This window comes from Acinonyx jubatus, chromosome B1 (assembly GCF_027475565.1).
Source record: "Acinonyx jubatus isolate Ajub_Pintada_27869175 chromosome B1, VMU_Ajub_asm_v1.0, whole genome shotgun sequence".
Classification (NCBI taxonomy): Eukaryota; Metazoa; Chordata; class Mammalia; order Carnivora; family Felidae; genus Acinonyx; species Acinonyx jubatus.
Window position 1 is genome coordinate 193,711,170 of NC_069382.1, and position 22,966 is coordinate 193,734,135.

General features: G+C 44.2%; 1 long non-coding RNA gene across 1 annotated transcript in view; it reads right to left on the bottom strand.

Moving 5' to 3' along the window:
* Positions 1 to 1,289: 1,289 nt before the first annotated feature.
* LOC128314591 (uncharacterized) overlaps positions 1,290 to 22,966 on the bottom strand; it is a 34,503-nt gene continuing 12,826 nt past the window's right edge. Inside the window, exons 3-4 of the long non-coding RNA XR_008296418.1 lie at positions 3,270 to 3,339; positions 1,290 to 1,611 (exon numbers count right to left, since the gene is read on the bottom strand). This is a non-coding gene — a long non-coding RNA (uncharacterized LOC128314591). The remainder of the gene's footprint in view (positions 1,612 to 3,269; positions 3,340 to 22,966) is intronic.

Sequence of the window (22,966 nt, forward strand, 5' to 3'; positions counted from 1 at the left end):
GCTCAGTCAATCGGTAAAGTCCCCAATGTGGTCTCTGCCGTGAGCTAAAAGCATCACTACCATTTGATTGTCTAGAAAAGTAGCTCGGAGAGCAACACAGATCAGCCCCTGCCTTGAGAGTGCTTATCCTAATGAACTTCATCTGAACACGTGATTGTGCACCCAACAGTAAAAGGCACTTAGGTTAAAGGGATGACTCCACCCTCCAAACCTAGAGTCCCATGAGGAAATCAGTCATCTGTGAAATAATCACAAGATGGCGGGATAAATCCCGCAATAAAGGGAAGAGTAGGAAGAACCCACAGTTAGTGATGCTAAGAGCAGGCCCCTGGCCAGGCTAGGGGAAGAGGGAATTGGCCAGGTAGGGTCTCGGGGGTGGGCTTTCTGAAGAAGCTAATACCCGAATTGAATTTTGTACCATTCGTAGAATGACACCATCTAATGAGGGTGGAGAGACTCTTCTGTAGCTAGAGGTGGGCAGTATTTTGAACAAAAACATGGAGGCCTGATACATGAGAAATGAGGCAGCATGGGACATAACCAGCTTTGAATGGCTGGGCTGTGAAGGGTCAGGATGTATCTCTGAGCACTCTTCAGGTCCTGTTAGGGGTCTCGGACACTTCCCTGCAGGTAGAGCAGGAATCCCTGAACAACAGTAAGGCAAGGCAGAGCCACAGCAACAGTGGCATTTATTCATACTTTCTTATGAGCCAACACACAAATTTATGACCTTAGAGTTCTGGAGGTCAGAAGTCTCAAATGGATTGACAGAGCTGGTTCTTTCTGGAGGCTGTAGGTGAGAGGCCATTTCCCAGTCTTTCCCGCTTGTAGGGGCTGCCTGCCCTCCTTGTCTCAAGACCATACATCACCCCAGCCTCTGCTTCCAAGGTCACTTCTATTTATTTTTAACTTTTTATTCATTTTGAGAGAGACTGAGAGAGTGATGGGAGGGCAGAGAGAGAGAGAGAGAGAGAGAGAGGGAATTCTAAGCAGACTCCATGCTGTCACTGCAGATCCCGCCATGGGGCTTGGACTTACCAACCTTGAGATCATGACCTGAGCTGACATCCAGTCTTGGATCCTTAACTGGTTCAGCCACCTAGGCGCACCCACTCCTCGTTTTCTAACTCAGACCCTTCTGCCCTTGTCTTATAAGAACACTAGTGATGTCTTGGGCCCACCTGGGTAATCCAAAACCTATTCCCATCTCAAGATCTTTAAAGGTCTGTGTTGTTTTAAGCCACTAAGTTTGTGATAATTTGTTACAGCAGCAATAGGAAGCTGATACATGGAACCAGATCTTAAAAATTATCTTTATTTTACTGACGAAGAAACTAACTCTCAGAGAGGTTAATTTGTCCAAGGGCACCCTGCTCACAAAAGGTAGAACTGGTGTAACAATTAAACAGGGCAAATCCATTCTCCAAGGACAGCTTATTCTGTGTGAACCCACAGTTCTCTTGACTGAATTAAATGGAGGTCCTTTCTTGTCAGTTTCTTCCTCTCTCTGTTCTTTATGAAGCACCCTTTATGCAGCCCTCATGCCCACCAATGTGCCATTCTTCACAAAATAAATGAGAACGGAGAGATCTTTTACTCCTGCCAAAAAACCTAAAAGCGAGGAGGAAAAACACGGGTTATTAACATCTCAATGAGATTAGAGAATCTGAGTTTAAAAATTAGATTGGGTGATAAAAAGCATGATCTTCATAAAGATTTAACCTCCGTCAGCATGACGGTAATTAGAGAGCTGAGGGGAGCTCACTGCTGGTGATGGGCTGCCCCTATCTCTGAAAGGGAAGGTCTCTTTGGCAGCTTTATCATTCCTCTTTAAGAAATAAATTATTGGAGTCCACGAAAATGAAATACTGCACCAGCACCAACATTTTATTTGAAATGTCCCCCAAATGAGGCTTCTTCAATTGAACTCCAGCAAATCTGCCTCCTATTTTAAGGCTATAACGGACCTGAAAGCTATATGTAGTCATCTCAAACAGTTCTCCCATTTCATTCTTCTATATTCTTTTGGTATGCCTCTTGTGGTGGATTGATTTCAGTAATAGCCCCAACTTGTTCAAGCCTCCCTCAATGCACACCCCACGGTAGTGCCCTGTGACACTGACTCTGACTCCGGGCTTGGCCATCGGCTTGCTTTGGTCAAAAAGTGGTAGCACACAGGAGGCAAGACTTGAAAAGTCCTTGCCCAATAACGCTTACCCTCTTGTCCTGCTCTTCCAATCCTGAACGGGACAAGCTTCAACATGCCTATTAGAGGATACAAGCCATGTGGTCCAGTTGCCTTGTCACCCCACATGGGAACCAGCCAACTGGCACACGTGAAATTTGGACACCTTACACTATCCAGCCCCAGAAAACCACCAGCTGTCTCCTGACCACTGATAGATAAGCGAAACCAGCTTGGCCTTGTACAGTCATGTGGCTGAGCCCAGCCTAAATTGCCAATCTGCAGAACCAGAAGTTAAAACAAAACATTGTTTTAAGTCACTAACTTTTAGATTGGCTTGTTATGCAGAAAGCTGAAACTAATATACTCATCTGCATTCAAGTATACTCTTGGCGTCTTCACTGTTAAAATATGCACAATACAATAATACCAGGAAAAAGAAATATATCATAACCCATTCATTCTTGCAAGGCAGCTACTTTGCAAAAACTAATGTTTTGCATTTGTGACACCTTCGGCGGTCACTAGCTTTCTCTATCATCCTCCCTACCTACTCTCAGCCCAGATGCACTTTTTTTTCATGTTTATTTATTTTTGAGAGGGAGGGGCAGGGTGAGGGGCAGACAGAGAGGGAGACACAGAATCTGAAGCAGGCTCCAGGCTCTGAGTGGTCAGCACAGAGCCTGATGGAGGGCTTGAACTCCCGAACCACGAGATCATGGCCTGAGCTTAAGTCGGAGGCTTAACTGACGGAGCGACCCAGGCACCCCAAGCCCAGCTCCACTTTTAGAGCGATTTCTCCCAAAGGTTGCCAACTGATGCTGTTCTACTTTTCTAATTCCCACTCTCAATTCACTTCAGTATGAATTCCACCCGAGCTGCTTCACTGAAACTGTTTTTACTGAGGTATTTGTCAGGACTCTACCATTTAATGACAAGCAACAGAAACCCAAATTGAACAAATGCACAAGGCAAAAAGGAAAGTTGTAACAAGGATCCACGGTATCTCGCAGAACCCAACGATGGAATCCAACAAACACCTCGGCCACCAATGGAGCCACCCCTTGTTACCTGTGTATCTCACCTTTGGGTCTCTTCACATGTTTGGTTCTCTCTTCTCTGTTGCTGCAAATAGGCGGTCTCTATTTCTGAGTCTGTAAGACAGAAGAAATGGTGGCAGTTAATAGTGTTTGGGTTGCATCACTTCAGGTCAAGACAACAGCCAGGCCCATCATCCCTCGGATGGATTCCACATTCCCTGAGGACCTTTTCAATTGATCCAACTTGAGTGAGGCACCAATTTCTTCACTAACCAATAGTGGCCAAGGTTTGGTGCCATACTGTGTAATCACACAGACTCTCTCATGGTGACCTTGTAGATGGGATGCGTGGAGGGAAGGACAGATCTCAGAAAAGAAGATCCAGAAATGTGGTGGATATGAGACAGACAAAGCTATGAGCATCCACTATGATTCACCTCTTGGTTTCCGATCACATAGTCTTTCATATGTACAATTTCAAAACTTCCCCACTCTAAATGAATAAAAACCTTCCCACCATGAGTTTTGATAACAACTCTCGGAGTTGCAGCTTTATTATTTTTTATAGACTTGTATAATTAATGTTTGTCTGCCCCACTCATTTATATATGCATGAAGGCAGGGACTAACTTGTTGCTTAGCTCAGAGTCTGGCCCATGTTAGGAGCCCAAAACAATGTTTGCAAATGACTGAAGGAACACCAAGTAATTTTTAGGTTTGGCATCTAGAAATAATGATGTGGGTAACTGAATTCTGGGTCCACAGTATATCTCTGTGTGTGTGTGTGTGTGTGTGTGTGTGTGGTGAACAAAATGAGACAACACCTAAATTCATACAGCTAATATATGGTAAAACCTGAGCTTTGATACTTATATTTTTTTATTTCAGATTACTTTTTAACTATTTTGTTCTATAGATTTTTTCCAAACATGCTGATATACAATGGTGAAGGAGACTCAGGAAAAACAAGGAGGAAAGTTGATGTAGCTTATGCTGAACATTGATCCAGAGCATAAACCACATTCTGTTGGACAATTACAGTGAGATCAATGACAGAATGAATGGAGCCCATGGAGATGAACTTCATGAATCACTTCTTTTGATCAAGGAATGAGATTCAAGGTCAACTATATGGCTGCACCCAATTCTGTGCACTGGGAGATTGCTTTTGTACATAAACTTCCAGGGTTTGATGCTGGAAGTCTGTATTATCTACTGTAGAATATTGGCCCTGCTTTGACCCACATCCTGACTGATTAGGAAAGAAGATTTCAAAACTTTGGTCCCCAAAATGAGGGACATTGTGGAAGTTTTTCTGGAGAGAAATGCTGGTTCTGGTAGTCTTAAGTTATCTGACTCCTCCCAGATATCACTAATCTACATCTCTATTATAATACACAATTGCCTGGGGTCTCTAATTAGGAGTAGAAAGTCTTTTCCTTAGTAAAGATATTCTCCTGTCCTAATATTCTTTTTTTTTTTTGCTTTAATTTACAATATCTTAAATTGGATAATACTCCTCTTATTGTATCTTCCAGAAGGTCATACGTAACTGCACACACATATTTATGATGACCTGATAAAATACTTCTAAACTTTAGCTTCAATACATACATCCAAGACCCCAGATGAACAGACAATAGTTTTTAATATCAGTTCAGTACAACACAACAGGCATGGCAAGTTTCCTGGTCCGGGAGAAATACTTTGTCATTCCTCCCACTATCCATATGACCCTACCAGTTCTGACCACCTGCTGCTTCTAATACTACTTGTGGTAAATGCATAGTATATAGTGGCTTAGAGCCACTTAGAGTATATAGTGTATAGTGGCTTAGAGCATGAAATGTGGATCCAGAGTACCTCTGTTAAGACGTAGCTCTGCTACTCACTGGCTTCATGACATTAGGCAAGTTATTTGACCTTTATGTGCCTCAGTTTCCCTGCCTATGATATGGGTTTAATAATAGGGTCAGTGTAAGCATTCAAGATTAAGTAGTTTGTAACTTTTTCATAATATATGTTAGCTACCGTAGCATAAATTCGTTTATTTGTCAAAATATTCATCTTATAAACAAAATAAATCAACCTTGAATTAGCTGAGGCATAAAGAAGGATTTATTGTAATGATACAGGTTCATGACAACTAAGACTAGAATGAATCTACAACAATGGAGAAGTTGGACACACAAACTCATATACCAGTATGCATTTTTCTTGCTGTAGACAAGCTTTCTCTTTTTCATGGTTTGAATGAAGCAAAATGGCCACAGTTAACTTTCTTGATGTACTTCCACTCAACGCAAGATAGCAGACAAACTTGGCTTGAATATTGATTTCATTCCCAACTGCTAGCTACATATTCTTATGGATATGGTTTGGGCCAGGTGCTTACCCTTGACTCAAGCAACTGTGGCTGGGAGTCAAGATGAAGTTATACCAGTGGACATTTCCCAGAGTAACAGTACAGACTGAAGAGGGAGGGAAGGCGCTTTTTCACAAAGGAGCAGAGGTGTAGAGCACAGTGCCCAATAAAGAAGAAAAGAACAATAGTTTTCTACCCCAGACTCAGATAATCACTTTGTGGTGGAATCTAAAAAATAGTTTTCAGTCTTCTTTTTACTTGATTTCTCAATGGCGAGGCAATTAATCAAATTCTCCTGAAATACTGTGTTTATTTAAAGGCTGTATTTCTTTCTTTCTTATTTTTTAACTCTTTCAATGTCATTTCTATGCCTACATTCTATGCATCTTCCTCCACCATTCCATATTTGAATGTTGATGTTTTTCAAGATTTTCTCCTTATAAGTACCTTTGTCTTTGTGTATTTTCTTGCAGGCGATCTCATTCACCACCAGTTTCAAAGGCCTTCTGTATGCTGATAACTCCAGATTTCTATCAAGAGTTCCAGACTGTCCACTCAATTTCTGCACTGCAAGTTTCTCAGCATGTCAGACCAAACAAATCCAAGCAGAACTCCAGGCTTCCCTTTTGAACTTGAGCCTGATCCATTACTCTACCACGTGACATTCTATGTACATTCTCTCCAGAAACAGGCATAACAGAGCGTAACCGACTGCACTGGGGCATCTATTTTATTGAAAGCCCCATTTATAGCAATTCTAGAAAGATCAAGGAAATTCCTGAATTCAGAGATAGAGTTTAATGGAAAAGATTCCATCAAATGTCAAAGAGGTAATTCTTTTAAGGTCATTAACGTGCCTTTGTTTCTCCAAAGCTGAGATGTTGCCTGATAGCATCAGTAAATATAGGAGATGTGAAGTCTAGTCATTTACATATTGTCTGTAACTTTTCATGGGAATTCTTAGCGAAATGAGTTCTCATGGGAATTCTTACGTAAATGAAGATTGATCTGTGACATTCAGGGATGCTAGGAGACATAAGTGACACAGTTAAGAAAGTGGTAGAACTGGGATTTGAAGCCATCTAGCTCCAAGGGAGATGTGCAAAAATAAATGAATAAATAAATAAATAAGTAAATAATAAAAATGAGGAAGTTGGGAGTTTCAGAGGCAGGATATTCACCGGAATGTCTAAGTCATAATCGGAAAATTTCTCCAGCCCCTGCACCGAGGAAAGGGTGTGGTCCTTAGTAGTAACGATGTACTTGTGTATTGACTGCATAGGGAGCCACTACATCATTAAAGTCCCTGAAATCCATCATGGCAGCCCAGGGGTGCCAATGAGGCTGGAAAAGGAGGGTCTTGCAGACAGCTTTCAGACAGGCACTTGAGGTGGAAAAGAGGCAAACTGCCACTCTTCTGGGGAACATCTCTTTCTGTGACTGAATTTTTAATTTACAGAGAGCATAAAGGAAAATATTTCTGTATAGGAACCCCCAGCACGTTTTCTAAAGATGTGTACTTTTCTTATAGAAAAAGAGATATGTGACTTAGTGGGGCAAAAATGAATTTTTATTACGGAAAATGAATTTTAGCATTTAAATGACACCATTTGAATCCTGGGATGACACATTTGGAAGGTAGCCTAGAAATAATCCAACTCAATCCCCTCATCTTACATTTGTGGATACAGTCAAGGGACGTGAGGCATGGGACAAGTTTGTGTGCAGAGAGAATTGTCGTACCACCACAGACCCCAGGAATTAACATGCAGATTTCCCCTTCTATCAGCTTGTTAGAGCAAGTGATATCATTAATCTCCTCTAACAAAGGAATCCATCTTAAAAGTAATCACGTGTCCCTTAATTTTGATTATTTTCCCATGATACTAAATAATGAATAATTAATTCACGTTCACAAATACACATTAGAAAGTGTAAAAATATAAGGTGATATTGAAGACGATGATGGTGGGATGGTGATAATAATAGTAAATAATAATAATACCTCTGCAGTTCCTTTTTTGTTTGGTAGGTAGTTCATGATTCCGAAATTCCCGCGTTATGTGTGTTAATTTATGAAAATGATATTTTTGAGAAAACCCTTAAAAAATAAAGACTCACTCCCAGTGCTATCACACATAGATAGTCATTATTATTATTTGGGTACAGATTGTTTCTGTTTGTTTCTTCTGGAGATGTAAGGTCAAAAGCAGAGGTTAAGAACGCTGGCTTTCCATTGGGGGAGACGAATTTCAAATCTCAGCCTCATGCCTGGAAGCTGTTGACTTTGGATGCGTATTCCGATGCCTCTGTGGTGGTTTCCTCCTCTGTGAGGCCAAGGTACTAACAGGGTTCTGAGGATTTAATTGTGAAGTGTCTGTCCATTCCAGGGACAAAGCACATAGAGCTCTTAGCTATTGTTATTTTAATATATGTTTACAATCTACCCTTGAAAAATATAGCATATATTGATATCCATAATGTATCTTAATATATACATGTCTAACCTCTCGAGGAAATTGCGCATTCTACTTTATTTAAGGTGCCATTTATGTTAAGAAGTTTTCATGATATAACATTCACATTTAAATGTCATTTTTACAGCTAAAAATAAGAAGATACAAGTAATCAACCCTCTTTGTTGACATTTAAGGTCTTTCAAAAGTTTACAACTATGAATAATGCTGTGATGAATGTGTTTATATATATTGCCTTTGTAAGGATACATTTCAGAAGCGGAACTATCATGTCAAATATGATGGATATTTATAAAGCTTAGGAGGCACATTGTTGGATCGCTGTCCTGATGGGTTACAACAATTTACACAAAAATTAGCAATGCCTGACAGTTTTCTCGTCTTTTAGTATACTTGAAAGAATTCCATACCAATTTTAAAAAACAGCAACAACAACAAAACCGACTTGGAGAATTTGATATTGAAGCAAAGAGATTTCATTGTGATGATTTCAATTTCGTATGACTTTGGCGACTGGTGTGTTTGAACATCTTTGCATTGCTTTTTAAACCAACGCATTTCTGCCATGGAGGAGATACTATTTTTTTTTATTTATCTATAGACATCCAAGCATGTTTCTTATTGATTTGTTTGAGCTATCTGTTCAATGTTGATAACAACCTCCTCCATGTTCCCTACACACATGATTTCCCAGTAATAGATTTACATCACCTCTTTCCATACCCTGAGTTTCTTTGTTTATTACTTTGTTTTAATTTATATTTGCTCTGATCTGAACATTCCGATGAGTTTATGTGCTAAATGCAAAAATGTTAAAATTTAGGAATTATATTTCTGGTATGCACGTTTTGTTCCTTTCATCTGTTTGTTTAGGCCTAGGTCAAAATCACACCCTTTTTCTCGTTGTACCTTTATCGCATTTTAATATCTGATAAGATTAGTTCTCCCACGATGGACTTCTGTTTGGAAACAATTCTTTGCTATTTTTACATTGTTTTTCTTTTTAACAAGATAAATTTGGATTAATCTCTCCTAGTTCAGGGGACAATCTGTTGTGATTTTCATAGAAATTACCTTCTACTTTAAAACAATTTGAAAATAAATAAGAGTTTAGAGTCTTTAGTCTTCTCATCCAGAAATATGCTCTATAGGCTGATGACTCAAGTATTATTTTATACTTTCCAATAGTATTTTGTACTTTGACACAAATAGCCTTACATATTTCTTACTGAAATTACCTCTGAGGATTTCATTCCTCTGGCGATGGTTAATGGGATGTTTTCTGATTATGTATTTTTAAATCTAGTTTCTGCTGCCTATATGTCTGCGGTACTGTCCTTGATCCCCACAGTTCTTTGGGTGACTCCTTCAGGTAAAGAGTGCCTGCATTAGTTATCTTTGGCTGCACAGCAAATTTCCCCTAAACCGAACGGCTTTAGATGACAACATGTATTATCTCACGTTCTCTGTGGGCCAGGCATCTGCACGTAGCATAGCTGGGTCTTCTGGTTCAGGATCCCTCAGAGGCTGTAATCAAGACAGGATGACCTGTGTCCTCTTAAGGTGTGACAGCAAGCTTAAACTCTTGGAAGCTCAGTCACTTGGCTTTTGGCAAGATCGAGTTCTTTGTGGGTAGTCGGGCTGCAGGCCTAGTTACCTGTCAGCTGTTGACTACTGGCCTTCCTCGGTTTTGCGGCAATCTGGATGTCTCCATGGACAGCTTGCTTCCTAAGAGTGAGAAGAGCCAGGGAGACAGAGGAGGAGGGGTTTGGGGAGGGAGGGGAAGGCAGCAAAATGAAAGTCACAATTTTCCTCACCTCTTCTAGGCAGTGACATCCCATCACTTTTGCCGCGTATTCTGTTGGTTAGAAGTCAGTCACTGGGTCAGTTCCCGCCCATGCTAAAGGGGAGGGAGGTATACCTGCAGTGAAAACCAGGAGGGTGGGGACCCCTGAGGGTCAATGAAGAAGCTGCCTCCTGCATTGCCTTTTGAATGATTTAACAAAGGCGGAAGCCCAACTATAATTTTCAGTCCAAGGAATCTACTACATTTACTGCTAGGTAATCCAAACAACAGTTCGCTCTCTTAGCAAAACTCCTAAAGATTGGGCATCTCCAGATAGGAAGTCCACAGCTGGCTGTCAAAACCTCTGGGGGTTGTTGCAGAACTTTTAGCCGAGCTGACCACGATGCCCCCCGGGATCACGCCCAACCCAGAGGATGGCTAGCTCTCAAGTGATCACAGGGGTCCAGGCGCTACTCTACATTCCTGTTTTCTCAGACATTCTCAAATAGGGAGGAGGGAGTTTAGGGACACAGCTGAAGAATTCTGTATCAACTTGCAGTGTATATGAAATGGAGACGGTGTTCCCCAACTCCTCCCCCTGCCTCCAAACCAGAGCTGGATTGTACTTTGTTAGTGAAGAATTAAGTTGCTGTCTCTTTCATTTCTTTTGAAATAGAGAATCGAAAGTTCAAGGGGTCTCTCCGGTGTTCAGAAGTTTGCAATCCAGGACTCTATAAGCACTACACGGAATGATACTAATCGCTTAAGGGAGTTCTTTGAAACTGAGTGCTTTCTTCCATCTTCAAGGAGACAGAAATGGAGTCAATGATTCTCTCTTGCAATAATAGATACTTTCTCCTGCACCCAGTTGAAAGGAGAAAATGAAAGAAGCGTGAAGTGAGACTTAACAGTGCCCACGCTGGACTGCCCAAGTAGGGTGATAACAAGCTACAGAGCTTTAAACATGTCTCTCCTTATTATCATACTCATGCCATCATGATACATATTTCCTGAACCAAATGCAGACACCTGAGCCCAGAGCTTTCCTTGTCGCGTGAACATTAGGAGACTGAGTTGAGGAATCACGGCAGTGACTTGAATTGGGTAAGACAAGACCATGCAATGGAGGGAATACACGTGAGGGAGGCGTGGATGCTGGACCCGGGTTTGAATCCAGCTGCTCTGCTCCAAGCTACGGTCTCTGCAACCTTGAACATTTGCCTGCCTGAGTCTGGACCCATGGCCAGCAATGAGAATACCTTGCTCAGAATTCATTCATCCAACAATCCATCCCACACACATTTGCTGAGAACCTGTTACGTGCTAGGTATTGTTCTTTATCCTAGAGATTTGGCAACAAACAACCCAATGTCTTCATTAAGAGATACAAGCAAACAGACGCATACATGGGTTCAGTAGTGATATGTGATAGGTTAATGTATGCGATGATACAGGTGATTAAGCAAAGCTTCTCTGAAGAACATAATACGCGTAAGACAATAAACATGGGGCTTAGCACGTAGTAGGAGCTCAAAATGGCAAATTCCAGTGTGGCCCTAGAACCATCATGCTATCAGCTAAAGTTCGACATACGAGAAGCACTAGATATCCTGTCCATGTTATTTTATATTTTGTGAAACTCTGAAAATCTTAAAAGCAGCCTTAGAGTATCCTTGTCGCTTATACTTTATCAATGGGGAAACTGAGGCCAGGAGAGGGGAAGTGACTGAGCTGAGGTAACAGAATTTGGTTTTAGTCCAAAATACTCCAACCCCCGAGCGAAGTGGGTTCTGTATTGATGCATCAGCGTCTGCCTGGGCGGCTGGAGGTATTAAAGCTCTGGCATCTGTGAGATCAGCTTTTCCTAGTTTTGGAACCAAAGAAACCCTGGCCCGGAGTCTACTGACTCCTGGCTGACAACTCTCACATCTCGCCTAGCTCCCGCCCCGTGCATGGGGAGGGGCAGCCATAGGGGTGAGTACAGTGGAGAAATAAGCCGGGGACAGGGGAGAGAGGCATGAGGAATCCTTCCAACACAGTCTTGTCCCCTCTCTCCCACGCTGTCCATCCAAGTCAAAGCTCAGACCTGGCTCTGTTGCTCCCCTGCCTGCCTGGTGGCTCCTCTTTGCCATCAGGACAAAGCCAGATTCCTTCTGTGAAGAGGTGACTCATGATCTGGCTCCTGCTCCCTCTCCACTTCTCCTGGAACAGTTTGGGAAACCAAGCTGGCAGTCATTCCAGAAGTCTACTGTGCTCCTTCATGCCTTTTGTACTTCTTCTACTCTACGACTGTAATATCCCCTTTTGCTCCTGATTCCCCTAAAAAATGACTGTTCATCCTTTGCCCCTTGGCTGTGACATTGCCACCTTTGGCCAGGGCCTGCCAGGAGCTTAGCCCTGTGCTGAGTCCTTCTCTTTCCCTCACAGTCCTATCACAGTGCCTGACACCTTGCACCCCAACACCACCTTTGGTCTCTTTCCTGGTTTGTCTCTCCCACTAGACCATTATAAGGTCACATAGGCAGAGACTGTGTTCAGTTCACTATGGACCTCAAGGGCCCTATAGCTTGTGCTTGGCATAAAGTGAGGCATCGAAGAAATATTTGTTGAATCAACCACGGGATGGATGATTGGATGGTAACCACGGCCATTAGGTCTGATCACTAAGTTAAGATTTGGAGGAGTCAGGGCACAGCATGATTATGAAACAGTTTTGGGGGTGTGTATGAGTTTTCTCCAGGCCTAGATCTTGATCCGTGGACCTCTAGCAAAAACCATGTTGGACTTCTCTGATCTGAAGTAGGGGCACGTGTTTGGCCCTGTCTTAGTCTCTTAGAGCTGCCATAGCTGAGCCTGTTCCTTCTTAGCGGAAGGCCTGGTCATTGCTTACCCCATTTCTGGTTCTTTGGCTGAAACTTTCTATATTCATTTGCTAGGGCTGATAAGATAACATAGCAAAGTACCACGAACTGGGTGACTTAATGAAAGGTGCTTTATTGTCTTACAGTTCTGGAGGCCAAGAGTCCAAGATCAAGGTGTTGGAAAGTTTGATTCCTTCTGAGGGTTATGAGGGAAAGATCTGTTCTAGGATTGTCTGCCCTCTGTACTTGTCTGTGTCCATGTTTGCCCTTTGTAAAAAGACACCATATTGGATTAGGGGCCCACCCTATCCCAATATTACATCTGCAATGATTCCATTCCCAAAACACATCACAATCTGTGGTTGTGGGGGTTAGGATCCAAACATATGAATTCTGGAAGGGATAAACTGTATAGCAGGGTCTATAGGGGGCTAAATAATGTTCCTCCAAAGTTCACGTCTACCCAAAATCTCAGAATCTGGACTTCGGTGGAAACGGTGTTTTTACAGATATCATTAATTAAGTGCTTAATTAATGACAGTAACTTTCTGTTCTTTAGGTCCCCATTGTGCGATGCTTTGTTCCAGCAGCTAACAAGGGCCTGCATTTGAGATAAGAGAAGTCCAACACAGTTTTTGTCAGAGGTCCAGGGAGCAAGATCTAGTCCTAGAGAAAGGGGACATGGGAACCAGATTCCACAGTCAGGGTTCACAGATTGAGTATCAGACCCAAGAGGAGAACAGAGTGACTAATGGTTAACCGTGTGGCTTTGGCCATTAGAGTTCTGGGTTCATATCCCAACTCTATTACAAAGCAGATGAACCTGAGAAAATGATTGAAGCATTCAGGGAGTTTGATTCCATGTCAGGTGAGGATAACAGCCTATGACTCCTACGACCAAAGTGAGGAATCAGAGATAATGTGTTAAAAGTGCTTAGCAAGCGCATGATCAAAGTAACTGGGAGAGACATGGAAATAGGAAGCTTCCTAAGGTAGACTGGCCATGGTGGAGGCGTTTACGTAGGGTTTGCAGAGTGATGCCCACATGGGCCTACTAGGCTGGGTCACTCCTGCACCACAGGCAGAAGGACCCTGGGCTCCCTCCAGGTCCCAGTAGGGTGGGGAAGGAGCTCTTTATACCAACAAGGGCATTAGGCTCTTCTAGCTGTGTGGGGTGTCTGGGTGTGGGCCAAATCTTCAGGAGGCTGCCATATTTTCTGCTTCTGGGGAGGGCAGGAGAGGTGCCAATGTTCTCCCTCCTGAGCTCTCCACCCTCAGCCAACCAACAAAAGGGTAAACAATCCTAACCCTCGCAAAACCTAAAACGATCCTTTTGCCAAGTTAATAGTCCCTATTCTCTTTGTCTGTCTGCATTCTAAACTCCCGGGACACTGTTTCCATGCACATTGTTTAACAGACAGACGCAGCCTCCATAGCAATGACTGGCCAGGGGTTGAGGCCCTTTGTCAGAGAGCACTCTGTCTTGGGCGGGATGGGGTCTGATTTCATCATCTCTCCTGAGCCCTGGGATAGTCCTCTGATTTCCTAGGAAGTTTCTTTTAATAGGAAAGGTGCTAATGCCTCTATTTTACTTCATTATGCCTTACCGCCTGCCCTTTTTGGCTTCTTATTTCCCTGAAATTTTCTGGAACACTACTTTCCTCCCACCCCACTAAGACTTCAGGAAATATAGGAAATTAGTGGAGAAGGTAAGAAGGTTGGCACCAAATTTCACCACGGGAGAAATTCAGCTAACCACGAATTCCCCCACCCAGTGCGTGAAAAACAACTTTAAATTCCTCCCACGCCCAACTGCCTTGGCCGCCACCACGGACAAGCTCTTCAAGGCAAGATGGCAAGAGGTGTCATGAGGCTACTCACTCACTCCTGGAAAAAATGATTCCGAACGAGACACTCCTCCCAGGGAAGTCAAGCGGCTCTCTCAAGGGCCCTGAAGTCAGAGTCAAAACAGCTTCACCCCGATGCGCTGTGTGCCTGTAGGCCTGCCATTCTAAACCAGGGGCGCTGACAGAAAATGAAAAGAATTAGCATTCCAGGTTGGCAGCTTAGGCAGAAGTGAGTCTCTGCCTTTCCAGCAGAACAATAAAGCCCAGATGCTGGATGCACCTGATACCCACCGGTTTCAATCTAGGGCGACAGGGGTCGGTAACTTGTCCGTGATAGTCATGATAATAATCGTGACAACAATGCTAAACTTTGCGCGTCTGCTTATCGAAGACCTACGGCAGGTCAGAGACCGTGCAAACCATCCTGCATATGCGTTCTGCAGGGTCAGTATTACCATGGCTGGTTTGGAGATAGGGGACTGAACCTGCCCGAGGTCACAGAGCTGTGTTGACCAGGAGCCCGTCCCGGCCCCTCTGATTTGTAAACCTATGATCCCCCAGCTCCTGCCGCATCAGAAGGCAGTGGGGGAGTGTGGTTATGCTTTCATCGGGGCCCGGTGGCGGCGGCCTTTGGATGCCCACCCCTCCAGTCACTTGCCTGTGACGCTGGCCAGCCATCAATTACGTTTCTCAGTGTCCTCGGCTATGAAATGGGAGTCCATTTGTTCCTCCCTCTTACACACATTTGGTGAGTGCCTATTCTCTGCCAGGTGCTGGCGATCTAGGAAAAAGCCGGAGAGACTCCAGCTCCTGAATCCTGCCTTCTGGGAGCTAGCTGGAGGAAGGGGAAAATGAACAAACCCCTAAGTGAACCCTGCCGCACAGTACTTGCCTGTTAGTGGGGAAAGGAAGGCAGGGAAGGGGGATCAGAGGTGCAGGGTGGGAAGAAGGCGGTGGGGCAGTCCTGTAGCAGGTGTCCAGAGAAATCCTCCGTGAGAGGGGGGCATCCGAGCAAGGACTGAGGAGGTATGGAAGTAAAAGCGCAGATACATGTGGGAACAGAATTCCATGCAGAGGAAACCCCCAGGAGCGTACCTGGCAGAGTTGAGGAGAGCAGGGGAGGCTGGTGTGGTGGCAGAGAGAGGCTGGACTGAATCCAGAGGGGAGTGAGGTGGCTGGGGCCCCCACAGAGCTGAGTTGCTGTGGCTGGATTTCACTCTACGTTGAGGAACCACTGGAGGCTTTGAAAAGGTACCTGATGGGATGTGACCCGTATTTTCAAAGTGTCGTTCTGGCTCCCAGGTGGAGAAAGGACTATGGGGTAACAAGTTCAGGGACAGGGAGGCTGCAGCCATGAGCCGGGCCAGAGGGGATGGGAGCTCGCATGCAGATGGGGTGATGGCTTGGGAGGGGTGTGTGGTGGTCTAATTCTGGATATGGTACGATATTAATCGAATGCACCTCCCAGGACTGTGGTTGCCAAGAGTAAATGAGTTGACATAGATAAAGCGTTTCCAGTAACGTCCTAAGTAAGTGTTAATTGTGTTTCTCCCCTTGTTGGTAGAACCACCTGGAGACACCTAGGAAATTGTCATATTATAAAATCTGTTCTTCTTCCTTCCCTCTCCTCCTCCTCTTCCTCATGTATTCATTCACGTGTCCCTTCAAGGCCCGATATTTATAACGGTTAACTCTGTGGAGTTGCATTTCAGGCCTGGTTATGCCATCTGACAGCTGTGTCACCTTGAGTACGACCAAGAGTCTCAAGTCTTCTGAGCCTTAGTCCCTTTCTCCCTAAAGTGGGCAGAGCAATGGTACCTACTGCGGGGGATCGATTTGAAGACTGAACTGATTTGTGTGAAACCCTTAGTCTAGTGCCTAATGTTGGAATCCTCAGTAAGAGCCGGTTATTATTACGTGTTGTATTACTGAATTTGTGTTAGCAGTTCGTAAGGGTCGTGCTGTATCTAGAAGATGCAACAACGTCGGGGCGCCTGGGCGGCTAAGTCGGTTGGACTCTTGATATCGGCACAGGTCGTGGGATTGAGCCCCGCGTCAGGCTCTACGCTGAGTGTGGGGCTTGCTTGGGAATTCTCTCTCTCTCCTTCCCACTCTCTGTCCCTCCCCCTTCAAAATAAATAAATGAAAACTTAAAGACTATCCTTTAAGAAGATGCGATACCCCTAGTCCTCTGACAGCTCATATCCAGGGGAAGCAACCCACAGAAGAAGCCCAGAGTATGCACAGAGAAGTCATACAGAACAGCATAACAGAAGAAAATATGGTGTGTGGCCAGGGTGTTGCCCTGTGGTACAAAATCTAGCCTATGAGTTCAAGGAAGGCTTCCTGGAGGAAGTGATGTTTAAACGCAACCCTGAGGCATCCGTCGAAGGCAGTCAGGAAAGCTGGGAGTTGGGTGAGGTTTGCCAACAACGTTTAGGCCAAGGAAACAACATGAGCACAGACCCTGAGGAGGGAGACGGCATGATCCAGTCAGACACGGAAAGCTGTCTGGGGGACTGGCAGAGAATCCCCGTCAATCAGGTGTTTATCAGAGCCGCGCAATGAATGAAATGTGCGTAAGCTGTGACGCTGTAGCCCGTCTTTCGCAATTACTCTGTTGAGTAGAACGGGGTTTCAGAAGGAATTCCTGACTGTAGCACCTGTCTTAGCTAATGTCCAAATAGTGATGTCAATTGGGGGGAAAGAGAGAAGGTTCACCACCCTCCTCCCAAGATGGCTTCTCCTCCCGTGTCCCATGACCACCCCCTAACTGCCATTTTGCTAACGGCTTTGGTAGCGTCCTGCAAGGCCAGCAGGTCTATTTGCCAGCTTTTTCTCCTGTAGCCCTCTGCCCATCGCATGCGCGCACACACACACACACACACACACAGAGGCCCTCATTCAACTACACACAGAACTGTGTCCCTCCACCTCCAGAAAGCCTCCTACCTTCTCCCTGTCTTTCTAATCCCACTACCATGACCCACGACTGTGACGTCACTCATCCAGAGGGTTACAAATGCCCAACTCCTCCTTTGGCCCCGTCTGTGCCTCGGACAGGCCAGTGGCTGCCATACCTTTGCTGTCAGATTCATCTTCAAAGCAGGGGTCGGCAAACTTTCTCTGTAGAGGGTCAGATGGTAAATATCTTACGTTGTATGGGCTACAGGATCTGTGTCTCCACGAGTCCGCTCTGCCATCCTGGTGCAAAGCAGCCAGAGAAAGGAATGGGCGTGACTATGTCAGTTGCACTTTATTCACCGAGTCAGGCAGAGGCCAGAATTGACCCTGTTCGAAAGCGAAACTTAGCATCACCCAGCAACCGCTTCCCGTGCCTTCCAGAGTCATGGCGTTAGCCAGAAGTTAAACACACTTAATACCTCTTCTCATCTGCTTCAATCTCTTTTTTCTCTGGAAAGGCCCTGCCATCTCCTCTCCCCATAGGCCTCTACCTTCCTTACCAGCAAATATTCTCTATCTACTGAACATACTCAATGTCCTGTCTAATTGGGGTTCCTGTCCTCCCAAATTGGCTTGTTAAAATCTTGCTGATCTTTCAGGGCCATCTCTAACTTTGATTCCACTTCCCAGGGGTCTGGATCACAGCGAGAGTTTATCCCAGAGGGTCAGGAATAAACTGTTGGGTGTTGATGTTCCTCCTGGTCGGCCTCTGTGAGGAAGGAAGATGTGTCACCTTACACGAGATGCTAAGACCCCCTACTCTTGCCTGAAAATTCTTTGACACTCCTCCCATTGAGAATTGGGGTCCTTGCCCCTGCCTCTACTGGAGATGCCAGATATTGGCACTCAGGGTCAACAGTATTAGCTGAACTCAGTCATATCCACCACGGCACCAGATATGTGAGTAAAGTCATCTTGGACCCCCTACACTAGCCCATCCACCAGCCAAATAGGACCTTCATCAATATCGCATGAATTATCTAACCAAACCCTGCCCAAATTCCTTACCCACAAAACCATGAGATAAAAGAAAATGGCTGTTTGTTTTAAGCCATTAGGTTTTGGGTTCGTTGGTAACATAGCAATCAATAAGCAGAACATAAGCTTCTAGATTAGCCACACTACTCAACTCTTTTCCAAGCCAGGGGACTTTTCACATTCCCATTTATTTTGAAGTGGTTCTTCCACCTGTCTGGAGTTCTCTTCTATTGTTATAATTTCCTTATATTCTTTCCTTTTTTTCCTACTAGAATTTTTATTTTATTTTTTTGTGCATCCATGTAGAATATTACTTTCCCTGTGATTGTTTTATGATTTTTCCAGCAGTTATTCACCAATTCTTTGACACTCTTCCAATAAGTGGTTTTAAATTCATCACGGTAGTGATCACCATGTTGTCTGAGTTTTCTTTCAACGTGGTTGCCTTTGCCAGTGGGCTGTGATCTCCTCAGAGGTAGAAACCATGCCTTATTCATGTACACGGTGTGGTTTTTGGTGTGGTTGTTGATAATTGGTAGCCGTTTAATAAACATTTAGTGAATGAATGAATGACTGTAAGAGCTGGGATTTGCATGCCGGTAGTTGACATGTTGGACGAAAAGATTAAAGAAATCTTCTCATTTACTGAAAAATCCAACTGGAACTTTTCCATTCCTCATCCCAGAGGAAAAGATAAATAAGTTTAGCTTATTTGTAACATAGAACATATGTCAGGAATGAAGATTGAGCCTAGGGTTTGCTGTGATAACAAGTAAACCCTAAATCTCAATGGTTTAAGATGGCAAAGGTTCATTCATCGCTCACATCACTGTCCAGTGTAGATTAGGCAGCCTTCCTGACTTAGATGTTTAGGCTCCTATTTTATATTCTGCCAACATTGGAGTTCTTTCCTTCTAGGCAAGCAGGTAGGAGAAACAGACTCTGGAGAGCATGTTCCACTTTTAATTGCTTGAGACAGAGTGACGCAAAACTTTTGCTCACATTCCAGTTGGCAGGCACTTGTCTACATGGATGTCACCTAAACCCAAAGAGGAGTGGAAACTGTAGTCTTTCTTTGCAATCCAGGAAGAGGAAATATTGTCTCTTTTACAGAGACCATATTAGTTGGCTTTTGGCAGTCAACAAACAAGCGCAAAACCTAACAACTCAAAACAATCAGAAAGAATCATTTATTTTGTGTGAGTCAGCTGAGTCCTCCTTCAAGTCTGGGATATATCAGCTGGGACTTGAGGGTCTAGAACAATAGTTCTTACCCGGGGATGACTTACGCCCATCACCGCCACCACCACCAGAGAATACTTGGAAATGTCCAGATACATTTTTAGTTGTCATAACTGAGGGCTTTTGTTGGCATTTAGTGGGTAAAGGCCAGAGATGCTGCTAAATATCCTTTAATATATAAGACACTCTGCCATAAAGAATCGTCTGGCCCAAAATGTGCATAGCAGGGAGGTTGAGAAACCTTCATCTAGGGTAAACTAACTCAGGTGTCATGGGCTGTTCAAAGTAAGTACTCAGCTGGGATGGCTTAACTCTCCTCCACGTGACCTTCCAGCTCCCAGTAAGGTGGCAAAACATGGCAGTGTCAGGATTCTAAACAGCAGAAGAAAGAGCAAGTTCCGATACGCAAGCACTTTTCAGCCTCCGCCTGGTCTGTTTGTTAATGTCTCATTGGCCAAAGTGCTGTGTCTCTCTAGGGTAAGAGCTAAAAATGTGGCCATCTTGGCAGCTCAAAACAAAGCTCTTGCATGAAATTTGCATTGCGTGTCCAGTGCCTGCCCTCAAACTCTCTTTAACACATATCTGTGATAATTCAATGCATTACAACAGTGTGTATTTATGAGTTCCTCTTTCCTGCGTTCCTCAGAACATTTGTAGTGACTTGTGAGGGTTCAGAGTATGGGCACTGGTGTCAGATTCCCTGGACCCCAATCCCAACTCCATGACTTCCTATTGAATAGAGTGCAAGGAGGATAATCTCTCCGTACTTCTGTTTCCTCATCTATAAACCAGGAATAATAACAATAATAACTCCTGATAGTGTTTTTGAAAAGATACAATGAAATGATACATGTAACATGACTGTGAACGCTCCAGAATATGGTATGAGCTCAATAAATAGCACTTCATTACTGGTAGCACTATTTTTCTCGCTTGGGGAAGAGATACACATGGCTTCTTGTTAAGGTAACAAGACTTTGTGTTTTCTTTTCTCCTGCTCTTTTTCAGATCACAGATGAAGAGGGGTCAATGACAACTCATCACGGCTAGCTTCTGGTAATCCGAGTGCCCGACCAGTACAATGATTCTTATTTAAGTCCTTGGTGATTTGAAGAAGCAAAGACTAAAAGCCACCTCTAGGCACCTGAAAGCCAGCCAAGGAGAGGGGGGCGGTTCGATGTGTGCATGGTCACTTTGGAGGACAGAAGAGATCTTTGCATTGGATGGAAGGCACAGGGAGTCGGAGTTGTACCAAATGTAAGGAAAAACAATGTACTGAGCGTAAGAGGAAGCAAACAGGGTGTCAAACAACGGGTGTGTTCCTCCTGTTGTCTCAAGTCGGTTACGCAGAGGCCGATCCTGGTATGATATTGGGTGTGACAGTAAAACAGAGATGTGGGAAATAGGATCGGAAGGAAAGAAGGCTAAGGAAGCACATGGTACCAGGTTTGGGATATCAACCCTTGGAGGGTGACTTTGGCTCAATTTCACAGGGGAGTCAGACACGGTGAAGGTTACCTCTAAGGGTTCCTGAATCGGGGCCAGGAAGCTGGAGTGTTTGGTTATGCCCTGGGATATAGCATCCATTCCTAGACACTTCTGGGTCTTTGCACTTTGGTGCCTATAGGCACTGAGGGAGCTGGTGTCTGAGGGCAGCCTCCAATAGCTGCTGTTGGGGGCAAAGGCACACTGGAAACCATTGAATACAACCATGGTAAAAGGGATCTGAGGGAACACAGGCGGAGCACTGACATTGTCTGCTAAGTTTTGTCTTTTGGGATCTCCCATTTCTGAGAAGGTCCAAGAAGAGCGGAAAACTAAAGACATGGCCTCTTCACACCTATTTTGAGTCTGAGATCTATGTAGCAAAGGCTCTCTTTAGAATAAAGCATTACTATTGCTTGGATTTATTTGGCTACCTCTAAAAACAAAGTGCCCAGGGGTGCCTGGGTGGCTCAGTCAGTTGAGCATCCGGCTCTTGATTTTAGCTCAGGTCACGGTCTCACGGTTCATGGGTTCAAGCCCTACATTGGGTTCTGTGCTGACAGCACGGAGCCTGCTTGGGATTCTCTCTCTCCCTCTCTCTCTGCCCCTCCCCTGTGGTCACACATTCTCTCTCTCAAAACAAATAAATTAAAAAATAAAATAAAAAAGGAAAAAAAATAAAAACAAAGTGCCTGGAGGAAACTTTTCCCCCAATACCTGAGTCTGGTCTCCAGTTGTCCTATGTAAACTGGACCTTCTCTGTGGTTATTCAGTGGACTCTGACTTCAGACAGATGTGGTTTCTTATCCCTGTTCTACCCTCTTTTGGCTGAAGAACCTTGGGCGAATCACCCAACATCCTTGCTCTTTGGTTACTTCTCCCGTAAAATGGAGACAATAATACTTACCTCTTGGGTCTAAGACAAGATTTCCATACCGGGTTCACAGTAAGTATTTGCATAAATACTGCGTGTTTTTATACCCAGTTTGTCACAGCAGAAATTAAGGCAGGGGCGCCTGGGTGACTCAGTCGGTTGAGCATCCAACTTCACCTCAGGTCATGATTTCACAGTTGGTGGGTTTGAGCCCCGTGTTGGGTTCTGTGCTGACTCCTCAGAGCCTGGAGCCAGCTTTGGATTCTATGTCTCCCTCTCCTTCTCCTTCTCCCTCTCCCTCTGCCCCTCCCCCCGCTCTCAACAATAAAGAAACATTACAAAAAAGGACTTAAGGCAGAAAGATGAAGTTCTATCTCAAATCACTTGGGGAGAGCGTAGGTTATTCTTGTTCTCCTGAGTCTTTCTCTAGCCTGATCGTTAAGATATCCCTTTATATGGGAAACGAGATAATGCCAGATAGAGTGGTAGGGCAACAGGTCAAAACCTCTTGTATTAGATCACAACCTGTCGCATTCACTGTTTGTCACTATCATCCATGGCTTCTATTTCTTAGCTCCGGTACCTTGAAAAATCATTTATGCTCTTGGTGCTTCAGTCAGCTCTCTCTGCTACATAACATAAGCTTAGGTGACATAGACATAAGGTCCCTCTGGTTCTAGCTGTCTATGATTCAAGGAGGCAGAGATGGGAAGACAGCACGTAGGGACTGAAAGTCTGAGCGTAGTGATATCCACGGAGTTGTGTTTACTCCAGAGGTAGAGAGACTTTGTTACTCACAGGTGGAAGCGATAAATCATAGCCCGCCTATCGCAGAACTGACCTTATCGGACGGATGGCTGGA